Below are 9534 nucleotides of genomic sequence, written 5' to 3'. Positions count from 1 at the left end.
GGAGGTCACGCTTAACTGACCTTAGAGTAATTTTCAAAGGGCTTACTGACGTGTGAAGGGCAGCGATTGTACACTCGGGAATTATCGAAAGCTGTCGACAGGCACATTCACTGCTGACTCCAATGGGTTAACTAAGCACAGGCTGGAAACTAGGGGTGCTGGTCTGTATGCTTAGGATAGGCAGGGGGGGGCGGGGGGTGGTGGGGGGGGGGGGGGGTCTGCAAGCTGCAGCTCCGGAGCCACAGACAGATCATGACCTTGATCGATCTAACCCATTTTTGATAGTAATTAAATGACTTTTGTAAAAACCTTTAAACTATTGTTGAAATGTGTCTGTCTTTTTCTTTCATTATTGGCATTTGAGTAACAGCATTGCAGCTGTTAAGATTTTGCGTATTTGACTATATTTTTAAAAATGGCTGTTGTTATTAAGGTTGCCAACCCCTGGTTTAGGGGATGCATTTAGTGCTGGGAGCTAGGGAGAGGATGTTTAAGGAGGCAAAGAGTCATCAGCAGGACTCTCAAATACCCTGATTTTAAGTCAAAACAATTAATTAAAGTTAGTGTCCTATTTAATTGTCTTTTTTTTTATTTAAACAGTGAGTGCAGATGACATCGCAATTAAACTGGCGAGGAGGAGCAACTGAGGTGAGAATTATAAATCAGCCCTGATCTAGTTGAATAGCGGAACAGGCTTGAGGGGGCTGAATGGCCTGGCTCCGAGAAGCTGTATTAACATGGGCAGACAGCAGCGTTGACTGAGGGAGGGGTGGGTATGGGTGTTAAATCAGCTCCCTTCCCAAAAAAAAAAATGATGTGCCTCCTCCCCAACCTTACTGCGCTACGGCCGACAAATTTCAATTATGCATCCAGTCTCTAGTCTCTGGGCAGGATTGGCACTTATTGCTGGACTAGCAGGCCCACATCTACGAGAAGCAGGTTTGAGGCTGGCCCCCCCCAGACTTATTTCTCTTAAAAGCGAGTTGGCATCGGAGACCGTCATCCCAGCTTTCTGAATCGAATACGAACCAAGATCTCAAACAACAGTGCCCTAGCCCATCACGCCAACCGCTCACTCAAGAAAGTACAATTGAATAAATAGGTCTCAAATCTTTAAACAAAAAAAAAAATCAGACCCACAGTTGGTTTGTTTTATAAAATCTCTTTTTATTGCCGTTGAAAGTATACAAAATTTCTTAAAACTGTAAAACACAAACTCTAATATTTCAATGTCGTTCCCTTCTCACAGTGAACACTTGTGATCACCGAATAAAGTTCCGTGGCATACAGGTGACTCCCCAAAGTGGAATGGGGCAGCGTAGAGATGTGATGACAATGCTGTATCACACTTTGCCTGTTACTGACACACAGCGGAGATGTATGTACTATCCTACACCCCTCCAATTATCAGACTGTACACTGCTTTGGATGTACAGTGAAACCTGTGATATGTGGTCACCCTTGAACTGATCGCAGCTTAATACCACCGCGCCCCCCCCCCCCAACCTTCCCCTTATAAACACAAAACCACCAATAATCAAGCCTAATGATCACAAATTACTACATATCTCCCGCCCTACTATAAATTTAATTTCCACTGAATTTAGACCCATCCTGTTTCATATGAAAACATAATTCTGAATCAGTGAAATCCCTAAAGCAAGATTTCCTATTCTTTTTGCTAACTTCTAGATTGAATTTACAAATAATCAGTGTCAAATCCGAAATGAGCACTGGGGTGTATTTGCACGGTTAGCTGCTGATCTCAGATTGGCAGCTGAAGTGAAGGCTATATAGACTGCGTGGCTTCAGTTATGAGCAGTGAGAGAGCTTCTCCCCCGCTGTGCTCCCACACCCTCGCAGAGTTTGTATTAAATGTTTCGAGAGTGCCGACGGTCGAGTGCCTGCACTCTTTTAAGCGAGCTCTGGGTGCGTTTAGAAAGTGCCCAGCCGAGTCCCAGGGACTTCCTGAGCAATGCTGAAACCCCCCAGTTTGACCGCTGCAGAGTCCCTCGCTGGGGGCCGTCAGCCGGCCCCCCCACCCACCCACCCACCCCTCTAGAGTTAGATCAGGACTGTAACTTTGGCAGAAACCACACTGCAGAGGTGCAGTAATGTAATGCTCCCTTCGGCTGATTAAACCAAAAGAATACAGATTTACCCCTCGACATCCCTCTCACATCAGAGATTCTGTCGGATTAAAAAAAAAATGTACAAGGATTTAAAACTCCAACCCTCCCACCACTGTGTTCTCAAATATGTTCACACCCCTCATGCCCCCTCTTTCACCTGCCCAGAAAAAATGCTCAGGATTCAAAATCAATAAACTGTCAGCGACAGGTGGACAGGTTGTATTCGAGCTGAAGTAATGAGTATATGTGCACTCGATTCTATAGGCAACCTAACGTTGCTCATGTGGGCATGGGCATTAATAAGATGCCATGCCATATTGGGTTCATTTACCTTGATGGCACATTGCTGCACACTGAATTAGTCAAGTCCTATAGACCAGGGGGAAGTCCCAACTTCAATCACTGGGTCTGTCCTGAGCTTAACTGGAAGGTTGTGGGATGGGCTGTTACAATGGGCATCCCATTTTGGGGAGGAGATTAAAAAGTGACAAGCCAATTCCCCGCTGCTGGGAGAGCGCCCCTTTCTGGGGAATGTGCGGCGCGATCCCCTCAGCTGCCGAATATACCCTGCTGGGGTCCACCGTCATGATGCCTCCTTTGGCCAGGTATCGGAAGGCAAATCGGCAGTGCCCGGGGTGGAATCTCCAGGAAAGGAAGGGAGAAAATGGACAGAGGTTAAAAAAAAATAAAACATCCCCTTCCACACCCCCCCCACCCACTCCCCTTTTCTAACCCCTCCACCACCCACGGATAAACGGTAAGTAGCCGCACAAACGAATTTTGCAAATCTTGCGCCAGTGACATTTATCGCTCGTGTTGTTGGAAAGCTTCTTTTTTTTTTTCCCCCTCCCCCTTCGCTTTCTGTGCGTTGTGTGGCGACACCTTGCACGTTGCAGATACAGCGACACAAGTGCCCATAAAAGTCAACAGCAAACCCTTTCAGCTCCAGTGACCACAAACACAGGCTGTACTGCAACACACCCACTGAGCAACAAATCCTATCTTTCCTTATGTGACTGTCACCTTGTACAGCATCCATAAACAGCTTCACTAAAAAAAAAGAGCTCTACAGTCCTTCTACATAATATAGTGAAATAAACTTAGAAACTTTTTTTTGCTCCAAACTTTTTCTTGTAAATATTGAATACCTATGAGAGTAATATTTTGAATTCATTTTGCAGTTCATTTTTTTTTTAAGAAAGATTATTATTGTATAAAACCTTACAAATAGTGAAAAATAAGTTGGATTTCGAATTTCTTTTTTTAAATTACACGTGCTCCTTTCTTGTGATTAGCTTCTTCAGGGAATTGTCATGGTCCTCGCCTTGTTTCCTACAGAAAGAAGGTTCCTGAGATGTCGTGGCCTCTTATGCGGCCTCTTTAACCCCCCCCCAAAAAATAAAGAAAATACACTGATCATATTTTCCACTTCCTTCTAGTCAGGCAGTAATCGGCAAAATACTCTTGATAGGAAAGAGAAAAGCTATTCACCTTTGTTCCAATGAGACACGATACTTCGGGTGCGGCAAAGGGTCTTTGCCTTAAATTTTAAACGCCAGTGGGCGTCAAGCATTTTCTGTTCAGATTTCCAGCATTCTCCTTTTTTCTTTTTGACCTCATATAGTCTGCTAAATCCAGTCACTAAAAAGACAAGTCTCCCATCTTTTATTAAGATAAAGATTTCCCTGGAGTCTTTAAAGGAATGGGTGGGGGGCGAGGAAACGTTGCAAGAGACATCCCAAGACCTCGGAGTATTGCGGTTGGGAAATGCTTGATCGGGTTGAGTGAGTGTTTAGGAAATGTTCCTTTTGCCACATTACCATAAAGCTACGTCTTTTTAGCCACAAATCAAGGGGATAGGGAATTTTGATCTCTGCCGCTCCCCTGCTAACATTTTTTAAATTATTCATTCTTGAGTTATACACATCACTGGCCAGGCCAGCATTTATTGCCCGACCCCAAGCTGCCTTGAAGGAGGTGGTGGTGGTGAGCCTGCTTCTCGAACTGCTGCAGACTATGTGGTGAAGGTGCTTCCCCAGAGCTGTTAGGGAAGTAGTTCCAGGATTTTAACCCAGTGCTGATGAAGGAATGGCCGATATATGTCCAAGTTGGGATGGGGTGAGAGTTGGAGGGGGAACTTGTGGAAGTGGTGGTGTTCCCTCGCACCTGCTGCCTACGTCCTTCTTCGGCGGCGGAAGTAGTGGGCTGAAGAAATGGTACTGATCCACAAAGTCGTGGAGGGTCTCGGGTTTGGCCGTCTGTCTGTGCCGACTTTTCTGATCTCAGCTGGGGTGGCCCTAGCACCATTGGGCTAGGGAAGTGTGGTGGGGGTGGGAATGGGGGAGGGGGAAGGAAAAACTCAGACAGGGGTCCCAGTTCGAACTGGGATTGATTAGCCCTCCTGGCCACTCTGCGCCTGCACCCATTGTCTGTGTCTATGAGTGTGCATGTGATGAGCAGCCCTGGGGTGACATACTGAACGTATGTACCTCTTCAAGAGTCAGCGTTTTCGGAGGTGGAAGGGGGAAGGGCACGAGAAGGTCAATGTGGAGAGACTGGAGAAGCTGGAGTTGTTCTCTTTAGAGCAGAGAAGATTAAGACGAGATAGAGGTGTTCAAGATTATGAGGGGTTTTGACGGAGTAAACGAGGAGGAGAGTAGGCGACTGACAAAGGAACCAAAGGCGAAATGAGAACACTTTTTTTTTTAAAACACCGTGAGTTGTTGTGATCTGGAATGCGCTGCCTGAAAGGGCAGTGGAAGCAGATTCAATAGTAACTTTCAAAAGGGGAATTGGATAAATACTTGAAGGGGAAAAATTATAGGGTTTTGGGGAAAGAGCAGAGGATAATAGATAGCTCTACCAAAGAGCCGGCACAGGCACGATGGGCAGAATGGCCTCCTTCCGTGCTCTATCATTCTAAAATCAATATGAAACAAAGCAGGCACGACTGAAATCCAGCCAATTTTGAACCCAGCTTCAACTCATTTCAAGTGTCCCAACATTATCATTGTTATGAACGTTGGACTTTGTAACATGATTATGTTTATAAAAACTGTGAATTTTAAAAGTTTAGAGATGGAGTCAGAGAAGTCAGGTGACCTCACATGCACTCGGCTTAAGGACAAGATATAAATATTGGTTACCAGGACAACAGAGAACACAGATCAAGCACTTTTTTTTTGAAAAACAGAGACTGCAGGATTAGCACCTGAAGAATAATGGGTTTCACCCTTCCAGACTTTCGGATTGTTAAACAAGGAGTCAGTGATTCTGAGAATTCAAATGTATCAGGCAGCTGTTAACACCTGGAACCAAGGGAAGGCCCAGGTTGCTCTGTGAAATCAGACTTTTGGACTCTACATATTGGAAAAGGACAATGAGCTATTGACTTTTGTTTCCAGATAAATGTAACAGATTTTCTGAAGGCAGACCGGCTGTACTGAAGACCAGCTGCGGCAGCCTCAGAGCAGGCTATAGGAAAGGAAGACAACCAGCAATGGCAGCCAAGAGAGAGAGGGTGGGGCAGGTGCGGGGGGGGGGGGTGTGGTGATGGGGAGAGGAGACACCTATCTCCAAAGCCCGAGACGACAAAATGCTGCAAAGACTCGAACCTCTTTTGAAAAGTTGAAGTTTGTGGAGAAGTAAAAGCCCAACAGGATCACCTTATGCACAGGCGTCCAGGTCGAAAGTTGCTCAGAGAAGTGAGCAAAGAGGACATCGGGCTTTGAAAAGGTCTGGGGGATCCAACCCATTGCAACTGGGAGGAGCTAAGAACTTTTAACCACAATGATTTCACCATTAAAAAAAAAGGACTGTGTAATGTATAAGTGAGGTGTGAGGTTTTCAAGTATTTAATTAGTGAAGAAAGTACCTTTCTTTGTAATTTGGGGTATCAGCTAATTACAAAAGTTCTATTTAGCTCAGGGGGATTTCTTTTAGTTCTGTTGTTATAATAAAATCTTAAAACATGAAATCTTGTCGTGTAATTCTTTAAAATGGTCTGGGGGCTTCATATTTTTAAAGTTAACGGTCCCACAGAAGTCGTAACAATCATTTACGTAAATTTCAAAAAAAATATACTTCATGAATTCTAATTCTTCCCTTGTTTTAGCAGTGATTAGCCCCCAATTCCACAGGGGGAAAAAAAAAAAGGACCTCTTCTTATTGTCAATGAAGGGATTGAAAACCAAGCCACAAACATGGGCTCAAGTAATCAAGTCCTACCAAGAAGTTAAACTCACCAAATTGTACAAGGCAATCGATGTTACCATGTGCAAGAAGTTCGATAGCTCTGTAGGCATGTCGCATGGTAAATCTAGAGCGACCAAAATCCATTCAGCCCCATCAAATATATATCCCTTCCAGAATCGGTGTTTTTTATACTATGGCCTTTCCTCCCCACGCCAGTTGCCGTTCTTTGCTTAGACAATGTTTCTTCCCCTTACCTCCCCGGTTTAAAGAAAATAAAACACCAAGTAGGGATATGAATATATCTCAGTTCTCTAACCACCCTGTTCAACATAAAAGATTAAAATGTAAGAGATTTAGGAAAGAGCACAGGAGAAACTGTTTTTTTCCCCAAAAACACCATGACATGTGGAATGCGCTACTGGAGTTAGCAATCGCCCATGTCAACGTTTAAGAATAAGGGGGAATATCGGGATATGAGAACGGGGCAGGCTGGTGGGAGGAGAAACGCCAGCACGGACTTGTTGGGTATCTGAGTTGTAATTTTCTATGTGATTCTATGTAAATGGATATCAATCCATCTCCCCTGGAAAGGAGCCTACTGAACTGGAGTCAAATGGGATTCAGTTCCACCTGGATTGGATCAGGACGTCAGAACCTCACTGATGTCAGGTGGTACAAAGCGTAGTTTTTTTATTTAAAAAAAAAAGTGAATTCTCCTTGCAACGTTGCTTCTGACCTTGGAAGGCTGCTCATCACCACCCCTTGCCCACTCCCTTTGTTTCCCCCCCTACCCCCAGGCAACAGTGGTGGTGGAGATCGCACTTACCCCAATATCCATCACAGTTGTTTCACAAAAAGCCAACGGGGGAGTGCAATTGCAGCAGAGTGTGGGGAAAAGCATCAGTATTTTATGTTACACCACCCACCCCTCTCACTAGCGGCAGCCAACCCACCCTGGTCTTCCTTTTGGCCCATTAAAGAACCCCTCCCTAGAATGACAGGTACCCCACCCTCTCCCAGGACGAGCTCTCACAACTCTATGGCCGTAACCAAGAGCCAAGAATGCATTTTGTTTTAATGTTATTTGAACGCTTGGAATATGAAGCCTTTTTTAAAAACAAAAAAAACAGAAAAAGGAAAAAAAGATAAATTTAAAAAAGAGGTTTCTATTAACGACTCATCTGTTGATTAAATTTGACTGCAGGCACAATGAAAACGGTCAACTCCCCGCGGGAAGGTAATGAGGGCAGCTGTGGGATGGACGGAGACGGTTATCCCTGGAGCTCTCCGTGGATTCCTCTCAAAACCTTCACAAAACTGAATCTGGGATTTTCCTCAACTCGGAAGATTGGTGTTTGGTTCCAACAGAATCTAATGCAAAAATCCAGTCAAAATGGAGGGGGTCCCAAACCCTCCACTAAATTCACGAAGACCACATATGATTGCTGCCCTGAAATGAAAACACAGAAAGGGAGAAAGAACTATTAGGGAGACAGGAGTTTCAGTGCAACGAAGACCAAATAACTTCATCGTGAACGGAAGAACTTGCATTTAATCTGGCACCTTTCACGTCCTTCAGAACAACCCAAAGCGCTTGACAATCCAATTAATTGTTCTACGTGTAGTCAACATTATTTTGCCAGTTAAAAAAAAATACGCACACAGCTATCTCCCACAAACAGCCACAATTGGTGACTCAGTCGATCCGTTCTGGTGGCATTGCACGAGGGATGAATTTTTGCCAAGGTTCCTCTTCAGAAAAGCAAAAGACTTGCTCCAGTGACTTTCATGGCCACTCGACCTCCCAAAGCACTTAACAGCCAAATGAAGCACGTTTGAAGTGTCGCCACAGTTGTAACGGCAGCCAATTTGCACACAGCAAGATCCCACAAACAGCAACGTGATAATGACCAGATCACCCGTTTCAGTCATGTTGATTGAGGGACAAATATTGGCCAGGACACCGGGGAATAAACTCCCCTGCTCCTCTTCCACTCGAGACCGCAGGATGCACCGGAGAGGGAGGCTGGTCCTCGATTCATCGTCTCAGCCAAAAGATAGCACCTCTGACAGTGCAGCACTCTGGTATGTCAGCCTCGAGTTTTGTGCCCAAGTCCTGGACAGGACTCGAACCCGTGACCTTGGGTGAGAATGGTACCCACTGAGCCATAGCTAAACATCCAAAGTGACACAGATTCCTTGACAGCCCCCTGAACAAACAGGCGGGCCTTGGCTCAATGTCCCAAGAAGGGTGACAACCTAGATACGTGTTCAATGTCCTGGGAAGAACCACAAATTTCTGCCACCAAGACAGGAATACCACCACTGAGCTAATCTAGCACTGATGCGCAGCACACGTGACCGTCATATTAATGCAGACTATGTCCAGCTACTACAGCACAAAGAGATAAAGAATGTCAAGCTATATTTGCCAAATGTGTAGAGCATGTGAATTCGGGGAGCTGGCCCCTGACCGGGTTCCTAACAGGGACATCATTTAGGGAGGTACGTGGCTTTACGGATAACACAAAGTAGATATTATCTCCTGGACTGGTCTTGATCGCCTGAGAATGTCGGAGAGGAATTTTTGCAGAGCATTTTTTTTTTTTCTTGCCCCCTAATTCGCCCCGGGGTTTTTCTCTCTTCTTTTGTGCCCCTCGCAGGAGATTACAAGGCTGCGAGGGCTGAGAATGGTCCAGTCACGATGCGCCAGCTATCACCAATGTTGGGGCAGGCTTGGTAGACCAGCTGGTCTTTTCCTGCCCGTCGGCGTCGGTGTACGCGTAATCAGTCAAGTTGGAGCTGCGTAGTGGTCTGGTCAAGGCTGTATTCTGCTCACCAAGTCACAAGAGGAGACTCCAAGCCCCTGGAGGCAGTCCCAAGACAGGACACAAGGCTGATCCCCAGCATCAGAGGATTGAGTTACGAGGCAAAGTCGATAAAGCTTGGGACTTTTCGGCCTCAGTGCAGTTATGTAAGCAACCGTGTAGAATAGAAAAGCTTCATCTTGAGTCACAAGGGGTTAATAGAGATTGAAGCACAACTGCAGGAGAGGGAGACACAGGTACAAACTGAATAAACCCACATTCGGCACAGAGATCAGAAACCTTCACTGAATACCTGGAACGATCTGAAAAACTCTATATAGAGTAATTCAAGAGGCAGTTAGACACTGGGATAGAGGGCAGGGTTGGGATGGGGGTATTAA

General features: G+C 45.4%; 1 protein-coding gene across 3 annotated transcripts in view; it reads right to left on the bottom strand.

The window, feature by feature from the left end:
* Positions 1 to 2058: 2058 nt before the first annotated feature.
* Positions 2059 to 9534, bottom strand: part of LOC137356843 (transcription factor 12-like) — a 96944-nt gene continuing 89468 nt past the window's right edge. For all 3 annotated transcript variants that reach the window (XM_068022676.1, XM_068022677.1, XM_068022678.1), the window contains one exon: positions 2059 to 7776. The gene's annotated coding sequence lies outside the window, so the exon portion shown is untranslated. The remainder of the gene's footprint in view (positions 7777 to 9534) is intronic.

Source organism: Heterodontus francisci, chromosome 46, assembly GCF_036365525.1.
Source record: "Heterodontus francisci isolate sHetFra1 chromosome 46, sHetFra1.hap1, whole genome shotgun sequence".
In the NCBI taxonomy this organism is placed as follows: Eukaryota; Metazoa; Chordata; class Chondrichthyes; order Heterodontiformes; family Heterodontidae; genus Heterodontus; species Heterodontus francisci.
The sequence above is the reverse complement of the archived record's forward strand: the minus strand, read 5'-3'. Positions and strand labels throughout refer to the sequence as shown.